At 45.6% G+C, this 14621-nt stretch overlaps 1 long non-coding RNA gene across 1 annotated transcript in view; it reads left to right on the forward strand.

The window, feature by feature from the left end:
- The window catches only part of LOC106634252 (uncharacterized), a 145006-nt gene that overhangs the window by 38499 nt on the left and 91886 nt on the right, over positions 1 to 14621 (forward strand). The window contains exons 2-5 of the long non-coding RNA XR_010111744.1: positions 7762 to 8304; positions 10430 to 10557; positions 12059 to 12188; positions 13501 to 13613. This is a non-coding gene — a long non-coding RNA (uncharacterized LOC106634252). The remainder of the gene's footprint in view (positions 1 to 7761; positions 8305 to 10429; positions 10558 to 12058; positions 12189 to 13500; positions 13614 to 14621) is intronic.

The raw sequence follows: 14621 nt of genomic DNA on the forward strand, positions 1-14621 counted from the left end.
TTGCAGAGTGGAGAGGGCTTGGTTAATGGGTCCAAACATGCAGTTAAATAGAAAAAATAAGTTCTAGTGTTCGATAGCACAGTAGGGGGACTAGTCTTAACAATAACTTATTGTATATTTCAAAATAGCTGGAAGAGAAGGTTTGAAATGCTCCCAACACTAATGCTCCTAACAAGAAATGATAAATGGTGGAGGCGATGGATACCCCAATATCCCAATTACTCTGATTTGATCATTATACATTGTAGGCATACATCAGACTATCACTTGTGCCCCATAACTATGTACTATTATTATGAGTCGATAAAAAAGAATCCAAGTAGCATGGTTGGAGCATGCCAGGAAGGCTGTGGGGGTCTCAGGGAAGTGTCTGACCTGCCTGGGGGTCAGGGATGGCTTCGTGAAAGAGATGATGCCTCAGCTGAGTCTTGAAAGACAAGATGGAATTCCCCACATGGGAGAGAGGAGCGGATGGCTGGGAAAAGCTGTTAAATGGAAAGCCATTAAATGTCCCTGGCCATGAGGCTGGAAGTAGGGGGAGTAGACAGGGAGAGATTAGCAAAGCCTTGATGTCATGGGAAGGATCTTGAGCTTTATCTAGAAGGTAACAGGTAGCTACAGAAGAGTTTAGAGCAGAAGAGTGACGTAACATTTGCCTTTTTTGAGAGATCCCTCTGCCTACCATGAGGGGAAGAACTGGGAGCAGACGCAGAGGCCAGAGAGGAGATGGCTGCAATTGTACAAGTGGGATACCTTTAATATTAATAATTATTACAATATATCATGGTGTACCAGACACTGTTCTAAGAATCTTACATGTTCTAGTTCCTTCATCCCCATGTGTTAAAGTGCATATAAAACTCTTAACTTGGGGCCTGGCATAGGGTAAGTATCCAACAAATTATCCACACAGTATTAGCAATCTACATGAACTGTTCGTCCCATTTTGCAGATGAGGATTGGGGTTCACAGTGTTTGAGTAACTTACCGTATTGAAGGCTGTGATGCACAGCCTAGACTCATCTAATGGAAGGAAGGATTTTTTTTTCTCTCTCTTTCTTTCTTTTTAGAGACAGGGTCTTGTTCTGTCACCCAGACTGAAGTGCAGTAGTGCAATCATAGCTCATTGCAGCCTTGAACTCCTGGCTTCAAGTGATCCTCCTGCTTCAGCCTCCCAAGTAGCTAGGGCTGCAGTGTGAGCCACTGCGCCTGGCTGGAAGGATTTATTTATAACTGCTGAGAGAATTGCCCTTTTCGGGGCTGCCCCAGCTCAGGAAAACTGCATCACCCAAGTTCACTCCCTTCTGGGGTCAGCCCATATCCAGTGACTGATAGATGCAAGAGGATAAAGGCCTGACCTCCTTATCCCAACTTGAGACAGCTCCAAAGGGCCAACCAGTTTCAGAGCGCCCCATAGGATTGGCTGAGACCTTTGTTGAACCTTCACCATGGCTCAACTTCTCCCTGTTCCCAACTCTGCTTCTTTTTCCTCTTCTCCAAAGGTGTTGATCCAAGAACACTTCCTACTAAACATGCTGCCCGCTAAACTCCGCCCCAGCATCTGCTTCCCAGGAACCAGTCTGTGACACTTGCCCAAGGTAGTACAGCCAGTAATCAGCAGAGCCAGGAAACAAACCTTGACTTTTTTAGAGACAGGGTCTCACTCTGTTGCCCAGTCTGGAATAATGTGGTGGTGTGATCAAAGCCCACTGCAATCTCAAACTCCTGGGCTCGAGTGATTCTCCCACCTCAGCATCCCAAGTAACTGAGACTACAGGCATGCACCACCATGCCTGGCTAATTCTAAATTTTGTTTTTGTAGAGACAGGGTCTCACTATGTTACTCAGGCTGGTCTTGAACTCCAGGCTGTAAATGCTCCTCCCTCTTTGACCTCCCCAAACCTCCACTCATTTGATTGCAAAATCTCCATTGTGCCTTCATGCCACTCTATGTTTACCAAGTCTGTTGACTCTCTGAACTTTGGTTCCCTTGTTTGTAAAGTGAGAGTGTATCAGTTAGCTTAGTCCAGGTTATGCTGAGGTAACAAACATCTCCAAAATTATCTATGGCTTCCAAAGATAGTGAGAGGTGAAGCTGGCTGGGCTTCTGGGTCAGGTGGGGACTTGGAGAACTTTTCTGTCTAGCTAAAGGATTGTAAATGCACCAGTCAGCACTCTGTGTCTAGCTAAAGGTTTGTAAACACACCAATCAGCGCTCTGTCAAAAGTGACCAATCAGCACTCTGTAAAATGGACCAATCAGCATTCTGTAAAACGGACCAATCAGCAGGATGTGGGTGGGGCCAAATAGGGGAATAAAAGCAGGCCACCCAAGGCCGCCGCAGCAAACAGCTCGGGTCCCCTCCTATGGGGTGGAAGCTTTGTTCTTTGGCTCTTCACAGAAAATTCTGCTGCTGCACACTTGGGGGTTGGCACTACCTTCATGAGCTGTAACACTCGCCATGAAGGTCTGCGGCTTCACTCCTGAAGCCACTGAGACCACGAGCCCACCTGGAGGAACCAGCAACTCCAGAGGAGCCGCCTTTATGAACTGTAACTCTTACCACGAGGGTCCGCGGCTTCATTCTTGAAGTCAGCGAGACCAAGAACCCACCGGAAGGAACGAATTCCGGACACAAGAGGGTGACCAAAACTTGTTTTGGTTTGCCCAGGACTTTCTTAGATTTAGCACTAGAATCCTGCATTCCAGGAAATCTCTCAGTCTCAGGCACCCCAAAGCAATTTACTTGGGACTGTCATAGTTTTAGAACTGAAAGTCATGCATCTCAGGAACCCCCTCAGACCTTCAAAAACCAGGAAGGTTAGTCACCCTATAAAAAGCAAAGGTTTATTTTTCATTCAAGTTACATGTTCATCACTCACACTTTTATCATTACATGTTTAAAAGTGGCTGATGCTTTGCTTAAAATACTTTTTACCCATAACTCAGGTCAGTGGACATTGCTAGTCCGAAGGCAGTGAGAAAAGAGATTCAGAGAAGCATGCACGATCTCTTGCAGATTCTACCCAGAAGTGACACAAGTCACCCCTGCTCTGATTTCACGGGCTAGAACAGGTCACATGACCAAGCTGCGAGGAATGTGGCAGGATATTTGCTGGGGATGGGCGGGTACGGGGGATATTCAGGGAGGGAATCTGGGGTACTTGGATGCTGCTTGGAGGAAGCATTCTAAAACATCTTGGGTGGCAGCTAAATGCTTCTTTTCGGAGCGCCCTGCATTTTGCAATGCTCTGCCATGCTAATGATTTGAAACGGTGGCTAATCTGACAAGCCAATTGGAGTCCCCGTGATTGCATTTGACTCTCTGACTAATGACAAGAGATGAACTCCCTTTTCTTAGTGCAACTTACGGTTGGATAGCCTTGGGCCATCGCCCGGTCCCAATGTTCAGAATGTTGCCTTGTAAATTGTCTAATAAAGTAATAAAGAAAGGGACTTGCTAAATGATTTGTCTTTTAACCGTTGTGATGGGATTTTTTTTTGGTAACATTGTTTTATGTTAGAATGCAAAAATTATCACACGTAATTAGAATCATTTCAATTCAAGTCTCTGCCAGGCCTCTGACATATACTGCGACTTGTGCCACGTCGAGCAAGTCAACTCGTAAAACCTAATCAAATACAATTTAAAAATGCAGTCAGATTTGGAGTGGTGCGGCAGAGACGAGTAGGGAAGGCTGCCCAAGCTGGCTTTGCCTTGGAGAGTGAAGAAAGAAAGAGGGAAGAAGGGGGGAAAGAGATGGAAAGAAGGCAAGAAGACAAAAGCCACCAGTGTGTCTATTCAGCTTCGTTAGAGGACCGGTGGGAGGCAGGTGGTTGCTTTCCGCTGGGGTGGCCTCGGACCCGACTGGCCGTGGGTCAACCTTGATGCTCTTAATTATCCCCCCTTCAGTACCTCTCAGATCTGACATTTGTGTCCCCGGGTTTCATTTCCTTCAGGCCGACCAGGTTCCCGCCTGTGTGTCTGCTTAATATTTAATCGTAATCATGCAGACACATGTATGTATCATTTATCTCCAAAAGCTGTAGTATGAATGTTTAACCAGAAAAGCACACGGCAATTCATGTCATCTCACAGACAAGCTTTTGCAGGGTGCAAGGACAGGCAGGCTGCTTCCTTCTGGGATAAGGGTATTTATTGAGAAATATGTCCTTGATTCCCAAAATGTCCAGGTCAGGCATTGGAGGGTGGGAGAGGGGGTTACCAAGCTGTCGCTTTGTTCCATGGGCTTGAATGAGAAGCTGCTTTCTTCGACCAGAGCTCCAAGTTGGAGAATGAAGATGACCTCCTGCTAGGTGTTGGTGGGAGCTCAGGCCCTGTAATTGTCCCATGATATCCCCGTGCACTGATGACAACCCAATTGTCCTCACTGTGGCCTAGAATTTAGTTCTCTGCAGGAGGGGCTGTCTGCCCAGGCTGGGATGTGTGGGCGGCATCGGAAGATCACGTTGGAACAAGTGACGTGTGGTGGAATGATGACACCGTAAGGAGGAAGTGATGCCATCAGGGAATGGTAGTATGGCTCATGAATATTCTGGGCACTTGTACCCACAGCCAGAGCCAGGCCCGGCTCCTGATTCATCAATATTACAAATCGGCACGGTGGTGAGCAGGCTGTCAGCAACTTTAATTTTTGCTTCAAGCCCAAGGAATTACAATGGAAGTATTTCCCAGGGACTCCCAGCGAGAACGTGGGGGCAGTGCCTTCTGCAGTCAGAGGGGGTGGAACTGGATCTTGGGAGCTCTGAGTTCAAGACCCAGGTGCCCCACACTCAAGTGCGGGGTATCCTTAGGCAAGGCCTGACCCTCCCAGGGAGAGCAAGAGCATGTGAGCACCTAAGATGTGCCGGAAACCACATTGCAGCAATTCTGCAGAGGAGAGATATTGGCCCCATTGCACAGGTGAGGAAGACCGAGGCTCAGAGCAGGGTGGGTTGCCTAGCAAAGGGGTGATGGTGCTGAGGCTGGAGCCCCGTTTGAGTTGCAGGCATTGGTTTCCTTACCTGCCAAGTGCATGTGATGATGGCTGCCTTGGGGGTTGTTAGGAGGACAAAATGAGGGACTGAGCTTGTGGGTGCTTTGGAGGTTATCTTGAGTCCTTGGGGGAAGAGCATTCAGAATCTTGCTATCAGCATTGCTCACATCAGCTCAGCCTGCTGAGGGCTGCAGAGACTTTTTTCCATTATGTGTCATTTCTTCTTAATGGCAGGGTGAGGTAGGTGTGAGCATGAACATGAGGTCCATGTTATAGGAGAGGAGAGTGAAGCTTGAGAAGCAGAATGCCTTGCCCTTCCAAGGCTCCTCAGTGTAGAAGTGGCAAGGTATCATTTGAAGGTCATGGTTGAATGTCTTTAGCAAAGTAAGGAGGGTAGGTGCTAGGTACCCATTTTGCAGATTAGAAATGGGAAGTCACAGGTGGAAAGTCAAAGGACTTGCCTCTGCAGAAATTAAGATTTCTTCCATCATTCTCAGCAAACTGTCGCAAGGACAAAAAACCAAACACTGCATGTTCTGACTCATAGGTGGGAATTGAACAGTGAGAACACATGGACACAGGAAGGGGAACATCACACACGGGGGCCTGTTGTGGGGTGGGGAGAGGGGGGAGGGATAGCATTAGGAGATATACCTAATGTTAAATGACGAGTAAATGGGTGCAGCACACCAACATGGCACATGTATACATATGTAACAAACCTGCACGTTGTGCACATGTACCCTAGAACTTAAAGTATAATAATAAAAAAAAGTACAAAAAGAAAAATTAAGGTTTCTTTAAAAGGGGGGAGGGAAAGATGACCCCCTTATCTCAGTCTTTCCCTCTTTATCTCTATTATTTAAACTAAAAATAAAGTGGGAATAATCCTCCCTTTTCCCCTCTTGTCCTTCCTCCCTGCCTTTGATGCTTTTACGAGTCAAGTGCAGAATTAGCAACAAAGGCAGACTCATGCCCACTGAGGGTAAGGGAGAGAGTCTGGTCATAAGTGGAACATTCATTAAGCTCCTACCATATGCCAGGCTGTGTAGGGAGCAGACAGGGGTGTTGACATTTGTATCAAGGAATTCATCGTCTTGAGATTTCAGGGTGTTGTGACCCAGAGCAACCTTGAAAATGTCTCTCTTACTTGACAGAGAGGAAAATTCCAACCCAGAAGGGTTACACAATTTCCTCACAGCCTCCAAACCACTATCTGTCATACAAAAACAAAACAAAACAAAACAAAACAAAAAACAGTAGTGCAGTAATGAAGTGAGCAGACTCAGAAATGGGATTCGCAGGACTAAATCTGGGCTATTACCACTTATTAGCTGTGTGACACTAGGCTAGTTGCTTTACTTCTCTGGACATCAGTGCTTTCCAGTAGCAACCGGGGCTAATTGTTGTCAGCAACGGGAGTTTCCAGCAGCAACTGGGAGTAAGTTTTGTTAGCAATGGGAAGGTGATTCTGGAATGCCTAATTCTGATCTGCCATTTATCTCCCCATCCCTGCAGGGTTTGGGGCTGACAAAGGTTCGATGCATGACAAATAACAATCAAATGAGGAAGAAAGTATTCTTTATTCTTCAGCTCCAGGTTCAAGTGAGGTTTCTGATTTCCCAGTGTAAATATAAATCTTGGGACCTGTGTGCTCAGGATTGCCTGTAGGGAGAGAAGGATGGCCAGATCCTGCGAGGGGTCCTAAATGCGTGTACCCTACCAGGTATATCAAGCAAATAAAGACCAGTGGGGATGGTCAGAGATTCCCCAGAGATAAAACTCTGCTTAGAGAGAATCAGGCAAGTGGGTGCCGATTTTTTGGTACAGTAACCCTGTGCATAACTGAAATGTGGCACAATATATATTTTATATATATATTTTATAGTGACCAAATAAGGATCTCAGTTTATTTTTCTCTGGTTGAGAGCTGGAAAAAATGGTTACTAGAAAGGGCAGAAGAGTCGGGGAGAGGTACGAAATTCCTTTCTAAGGTCTTTCTTAAAGGGTCGTCTTGCCCGGGCACGGTGGCTTACGCTTGTAATCCCATCACTTTTGGAGGCCAAGGTGGATGGCTCACCTGAGGTCAGGAGTTCAAGACCAGTCTGGCCAACATGGTGAAACCCTGTCTCTACTAAAAACACAAAAGATTAGCTGGGCATGGTGGCAGACGCCTATTATCCCAGCTACTTGGGAGGCTGAGGCAGGAGAATCACTTGAACCCAGGAGGCGGATGCCGCAGTGAGCTGAGATCGCGCAACTGCACTCCAGCCTGGGCAACTCCGTCTCAAAAACAAACAAACAAAAACAGGGTCATCTCATAAATGAGACAGGTTGGGTAAATTGCCTCACATCATAGTGCCTTGCACATACAGAAAAAAGGAGTTGCTATTATTGTTGCTTTTATCAGTGGGTGCCCATTACCAGCCCAACCCACCCTTAACCTCTAAATGAAATTAGAAGCTATGTGTTCTGACTGTCTGTATTCATCAGGATGCATAAGGAAAACAGAAACGTCTCTAGGTATTTCAATCAGGAAGAGATTTAATACAGGGAATGCAATGCTGCAGCATTTAGGATAGCAGGGCGTGCAGGGATTCCTGCAGAGCACTACTACTGAGGTCCTCAGCTGCCTACAGCACCAGTGTGGGTTACTTAAGAGAAAATGTCCAGAAGATGCTGGAAAACACCATATGTCTGCTTTCTGCGAAAGTCCCGCTGCTAGTAGAACAATAATGCTTTCTTCTTCTCTCCTGTCTTCCAGGTCTCACATGAGTACTTCACAATGGGGAAACTGAACTGGAACTCTACTGACAATGCAGCTGGGCAAGTATAGTTTCCAGGCTCTATCTAGCCTCATGATACAGGGGAGTATGTGGCAGGAAGCAGCAATGGCACTGAGATGCCAACAGTCCAGCTCTCTGTGCGGGGTCACCCCACCTCCCCAGAGGTTTTCTAACTGTGCTTGGGGTCCCTAAGGAATGTAAGGAACTACAAGAGGCCAACAATGAGGTGCACAGAATTTCATGTTCACTTCCTACTTTCAACATGATCAGCTCAACCCATTTTATTTATTGGATTTTATTTGAAAAAAATTTCACACACAAAGTTTGACTGTCATTAGATCACAGCACACTGGCTGAAGAATGTTAAAGAAAAAATTATTCTGACATATGAAAACAGGAAGACTTTATTTAGGACTATCTTGTTGGGTATCAAGATGATTGCAATAGGCGAGAGAGATCAGGTTCAACTTCAAATGCAACAACCGAAGATATATGATCAAGGGTGGCGGGTTAGGGAAAAGGTAAGTGGATGGAAAATTACTAAGAGGGGAGATCAAATGGAGAATTCTTGCTGAAGACAGGCCAAGGTGAACAGATATCACCTGGGGGACAGTGGAAAGATGAGGGATTTGACCAGATATGAAGGATGAGCAGACATCGGGGTGGGGGATGGTTCTCCCTAAACCAACTTAGCAGGATTCTTACTACAACTGGGCTATGTAGGCTCAGCAAAGGCAGGTGCCAGGGTCAAGGCTTAGCCAAGAAGAGGGTTCAGAGGGGCCTGACTAGAGCTTGGTTAAGGAGAGAATCTTTGTCAAGGGACAAGTGTAGCTTCATAAAAGGACAACATGGATTCCCCAGTCGGTTTATATGAACCAAAGGGAGGCACAGACCATCTTGCCTTGTCTTCTCCATCATTTAGGATCCCAAGCACAAATCTTGCTTCTCTTCCAGCTTGCAGTCCTCATGCAAATAGATGCCCGAGGGTAGAGCAGGCCTAACATGCCAAATTTCCACTCTTAGGCTCTGCTGAGATCTATAGTCCTGTGGGATTTCTTTGTTTTAAATGATTCTGTGGTTTTTAGTATTCTTTGATTCTTTAGCACTATATCCTCAACTTCTATAGCTCTTCGATTTTGCATTTCTTTGATTCTGAGATATGATGATCTGGGGACATGGCCTCTCTGGCTCAATTATTTCGAGAAATAATCTTTATTCTTTTTTCTGGATTAATGTTTCATTAATGTGTCTAAGCTCCTCCTGTGAGACAATGGTTCATACCAGGGTGGGACATCAGCAGGGGCAAGGGGGATGATGGGGGTGCCGCTGACTAAAAAGGTCTCATATATTGGCTGTGTCCAAGGTCAAAACCAAAACCCGAGCAACCACAGCTGGTATCAGGCATTAGGGGTCAGTATGCGACCAGGAGAGCGAGAGGGTGCCAGGTGATTAAAAGTGGGTGTATGGAGGATGGAGTGGGAGATGAAGGGCAATGAATGAAAATGAAGCAAACATCATATGTTTGATATGGTGAAAAGGATGCTAAAATTCCTCCCATTGAGTTTGGGCAAATCCTATGGTTCTCTGTGATAAGCCCTTTCTATCCCCTTTCCCTACCAAATCTTCCTGCTACATTACACTCCGCTCCCTACCAGGGAGCTAAATAGCAACCTGTGTATTTCGTCTAGGTCGGTTACTTAACAATCCTAAGGAAACTATTTGAATTTAAATGACTGCCTTCTAGACACAACACAACAATGATAGCAATGAAAATAATGACTTGTAAATTAGTCAGCATCAGCTGGGCTGCTGTAACAAGCAACCCCAAATCTCATAAACAAAGGTTAGTTTTCACCCCTCTAAAGTCCACTGTGGGCCTAGGCAGCTATGGTCCATGTGGTGACTCAGTGATCCAGGCTTTTAAAATTGTGTGCTTCTGCACTGCAATTTGAGGACGCCTCATTTGCTGTGTCAGGGGAGGAGAGAGATTGGAAAACCTCATGGGGACTGTACACTTCCTTGGCCTGAAGAGATGCTCATCACTTCCATTCACAAAGCCAGTCATATGCCCCGTTAGCTGGAAGAGGGCAGGGAAAGCTAGTTTTCTGTGCATCCAGGAAGGATGAATATAAAACAGCATTTAGTGAACACGTAATTTTCTCTGTGTTGCAATGACCACTTCTTTTTAAATAGGTACCACAAGACAATTACTCTGCAGCGATTTATTTAAATCACCTCAAAGATCCTTACAGGTGAGGAAACTGAGGCTTGGAGAAGTTGAATGACTTGCCTAAAGTCACACATATAATGGTAGATCCAGAATTAGAAGCCGTGGTTCTGTTTCACCATAACCTGTGCCCCTCACTGTTCAGATGATGGATCCTCAGACTCCGGGGGAGCTGTGGGGTAACTCCCTCCACCCTTCAGCTACAGTCTGGAAACTTTTGCCTTTTCTGCTCATTGCAGCCAGGCCTGGATCCATGTGAGGGAACACACCTGCTGCCTCGGGAATCCCATACCAGTGATGTGACACTCACAAAAGGCGATCAATGGTTCCTGACAATTTTTTCTTTTCATTTAGGCAAAAAATATGGAAAGCATATTTGATCTTTGATTTTCTTCCATTTCCCATCTGTTCTTTATTAGGAGTTCAAACTTAATAACCTTCCAGAGTTGGTATCAAATTCAGACGCTGATGCTCCTTGGAGAGGTTCTTTGCTGCAAGAGGATGGAAAGGATCACTGTGATTTTGTTTTCCTCCTGCTGCTCTGTCTGTAAGTCCATCTGTTTCTCTTGCCCTCTGTCTGGAATCCTTCCCACTCAAAAGGTCAACCTTACTTGTGGGTGAAGCAGGAGATGACCTGATGTATAATTTCAGGGGTGTTGAATTGATCTTGTGTCCCTTCAGGTTCTCTCCCATGTGTGACTTGTGCATAAAATCCCACCATTCAAGGGTCTTCTCTTTAGCTTGTAAATCCTCTTAAGTTACCCAAGAAGGTGCCTTTTCAGTGATTAGGAAAAAATCTTAAGCAGATTTCAGAGGGGAAAAGAAGTCAGAGAAGAAATAGCACAGTTGGAGCAAAAGTGCTGACTTGGGTCAGAAAAGCTGGAGTTGAGGTTTTCTGAAAAGCCACCCACCTGGAATATGGGTTTAGCAAGTCACCCACCCTCTCTGACTCTGTTTCTTCAGTTATAAAATGGGGATGTTTCAGATACCCCAGGACAGGGTCACAGTGGAAATGAACAGAGATGATGAAGACAACTTATATTCACCAACTGTTTTTGCAGGGTGGCAGAAAAATATTCTGGAATATTAACTAAGGTCTTGTTGTATGTGTGTGTTTTTTAAATTCCATGCAATAATTTATGTCCTGTGACCAGTGTCCTCCTTCAGGCAGCAGCCGACAGACCATGCGGCATTTATTGCCTCAGGGAAAGAATGACACAGCACAAAGCAGTTAGGGACCAAGTCAAATTCTTGGCTTTCAAATTTGAAAAGCCAGCCAAGGTCTGGGCAGATGACAAAAGATATGGAAGGATGCAAAAGTGAAGCCTCCCTGTTTCCAAGAACAGAAAAGACTCTCTGAGTTGCAGAACAGACACTGATGCATCCTTTGAAAGAGCATAAGGGGCTTAAAGTGAGGAGTCAAGGAGGGTGTTTGCAACGTACCCAAGGTCAGACATGAGCAAGAACATCTCAGCACAAGCCAGTGGGATAAATACACCATCAAGAACCAGATGAACCCTATTCCTGACACCCTATGGGAGGCCAGCATCCCAGGTGGGCTGCATTGAGTCCCACCTCCTGGGATTCATACCCTCATTCAGTCTTCTCCTTTATTATTTTATTTATTTATTTTCAAAAGACAGGGTCTTGCTCTGCTGCCCAGGCTGGAGTGCAGTAGCATGATCACGGCTCACTGCAGCTTTGAACTCCTGTGCTCAAGCGATCTTCGTGCCTCAGCATCCCCAGTAGCTGGGACTACAGGCACGTGCCACCACATCTGGCTAATTTTTAATTTTTTTGTAGCGACAGGGTTCTTGTTTTGTTGCCCAGGATGGTCTAGAACTCCTGGACTCAAGTGATTCTGCTGCCTTAGCTCCCCAAAGCAGTGGGATTGCAAGTGCAAGCCACCATGCCCAGCCTCCATCTTCATTATATCAGTACCACCTGTGTGATCAGTGTTGTACAGAGGAGGTGATGTATGACTTCTGAGGTTATGCCATGAAAGACTTGCAGCTTTTATCTCATCCTCTTGGATCCCTTGTCCTCAGGGAAGCCATGTGAGGAGGACATCTGAGCAGCCCTGTGGAGAGGCCCCCAGCCAACAGCCAGCATGAACTTGCTGGGCATGTGAGTGCACCACCTTGAAAGTAGAGCCTCAACCCCTGGTCAAGCCATCAGGTAAGATTGCAGCCCTGGCTTATATCTGACCACAACCTCATGAGCAACCCAGATCCAGGCCATCCATGTAAGCTGCTTGTGAATTCCTCACCCACAAAAATCATGTGACATAATAAATGTTCATTGTCACTTTAAGATGCTAAAGTTTGGGGTAATTTGTTAGGTAGCAACTGATAACAATGCAACTGATAAACAATCAAGTCGGCATACTGCAATCCCCCCAGAATTTGGACACAGCCCTGGAGAAAGTGGCTAGGTGTCCCTAAATGAACTATGATTCTATTTTTGCCACCTGGAAGAACACAGGCTGTAATAGAAATTATACTCAGTTACAAAACAGTAAAGTTAAATTTCTAGATTGCCTGAGTTTCTAGACTAGCTGAAATATTACAACTCATTTCAAGGAGCTTCCAAATATATTTTCAGAGCTCTGGAAGTCTGGGGAACGCAGGACAAGAGCCGCTAGATTTTGGGAACAAGAGTGCTCTTTTCCCCAAGTGGGCAAAAAGGGAGCCAGGAGATATACGCTTCTCCAATTTCAGAATTTGGGGGGACCACTCAGCTTGTGCCTGTCTCTTCTCCGGGCTCCCTTTTGTTCCTCATTGCACCCCCTTCTGTGAGCATGCACAAACTCAGCTTGATGCCCAAGCCCTTCAATTTGTCCTGTTAGAAAACCCTGTGTTAAAGAGACCATTAAAACAAGAGGGAAAGATAAATTGCCCGAAGCTGCAAGACTCAGGAGGCAAGGGAGAGCAGGTGATGGAAAACAGGCCTGTGATTAGAGGGCAGGGGGTGGCACAGGAGCCAGAGCAGGCAAAAACATCCACTGGAGATGTCAAAATATTTGAAAATCCTCTTCCTTTGGTGAATTGAGTTACCAAAATGTATTTTTTTTTTTTTTTTTTTTTTTTTTTTTTGCATGCGGAGAAGAGTCTGAGATAGAGGTTAAGGATATAGTTTCCAGAGTCAGGCAGAACTAGACTCTGTCCCTTGCCAGCTGCTGTCAGACCTCAGGCAAATCTCTGAACCTCTCTGACCCTCGGTTTCCTCATCTAGCAAGAGGGGACAATGTAAGCCTGTAAAAAATGGCCCGAAGTCTTCACCTTTCTTTGCGTATGTGTCTTTTGCAATGTGACTTTCTAGCTCTTCCTGTGATGAGGCGGAGTCCATTTACCCACCCCTTGATACTGGGATGGTCTCGTGACTTATTTTGGCCATAAAATGGGGCAGAAGTGATAATACATCAGTCTTGAGCCTAGGTCTCAGGAGGCCTTGTGCACTCTGTTCTCTCTGACCCTGTGATTCCCCATAGGGAGAGCTCAAGCTGGCCTGTTGGAAGATGACAGGCCATATGCAACAGACGTGAAGTGTCCCAGCTGATCCCCTTCCAGAACACCCGCCTTCCAGATGACCACAGATGCAAGGGTGAGCCAGCCAATAGCTGCTGAGACATTCCCAGAAAGACAGAACATCCAGCCGACCCATGGACTCATGGGCGATCATGGATAAATGGATATTGTTTCAAGCTGCTAGGTTTGGGGTTGGTTTGTTACGCAGCAATAGCTAACAGCTATGCCTCTATTTTAAGGAGTTGTGAAGATAAATTGCAAAGGTACAGAAAAATGAATAGCTATAACAGCTACTAGTGATTGAGTGCTGGCTCTGCCTGGTACTGTGCTCAGGATTGGCATGCATTATCTCAAAGACTTGCACAGGCTAGAAGGGCTGCAGCTGAAGATTCTAGAAGAGTTCAGGTATAATGCCTGGCACATGGTACCTGTTTCATGTATGCTAGTTGTTGGATGCTGCTGATGCTAGCAGCACGTGGAACTCCTGACACATGCCTCTGATTTGGTAGTGGGGTCTGAACTTTGTAATCTGTGTGTCCAGAGACCTTGGGAAGTCTTCAGCCAAGGGCAGACCAGGAGGTAGCTTTTGTGATCTGAGTGCAGAGAAGTTTCTTAGAGTGAATGGCATCCAGATAGGGTGGGGAAAAGGCATTAGCCAGGGTGCTCCACACACTCCCCTCACTAGTGTGGTCCCTGGACCAGCAGCCTCAGCCTCCCCTGGGCCCTTATTAGAAATGCAGAATCTCAGGTCCTACCCCTGCTTACTGAATCAGTAAGAGCATTTTAACAAGATCCCCAGGGGATTTGTGTGCATGTTAGAGTTTGTCCAGAACACTCTTCTTAAGCTATCTGTGCTGAGACACCAGTATTTTTTTCAAATTCCAATTTATTGCAGAATGACAGTTTTTAAAAATGCAGTAAAAAAGCAAATTCCTAGAAAAATTAAATGAAAAATAAAATATACAAAATCTAAGCCCTTTTTTCATTATTATATTCAATGATACAAAATTGCCATCTGCCAAATTGCTACAAAACTTTCTGAATACTTTTCTTTCTCTGTACGTATTCTTTGTGGGTACCTCAC

This window comes from Pan paniscus, chromosome 23, assembly GCF_029289425.2.
Source record: "Pan paniscus chromosome 23, NHGRI_mPanPan1-v2.0_pri, whole genome shotgun sequence".
Taxonomy (NCBI): Eukaryota; Metazoa; Chordata; class Mammalia; order Primates; family Hominidae; genus Pan; species Pan paniscus.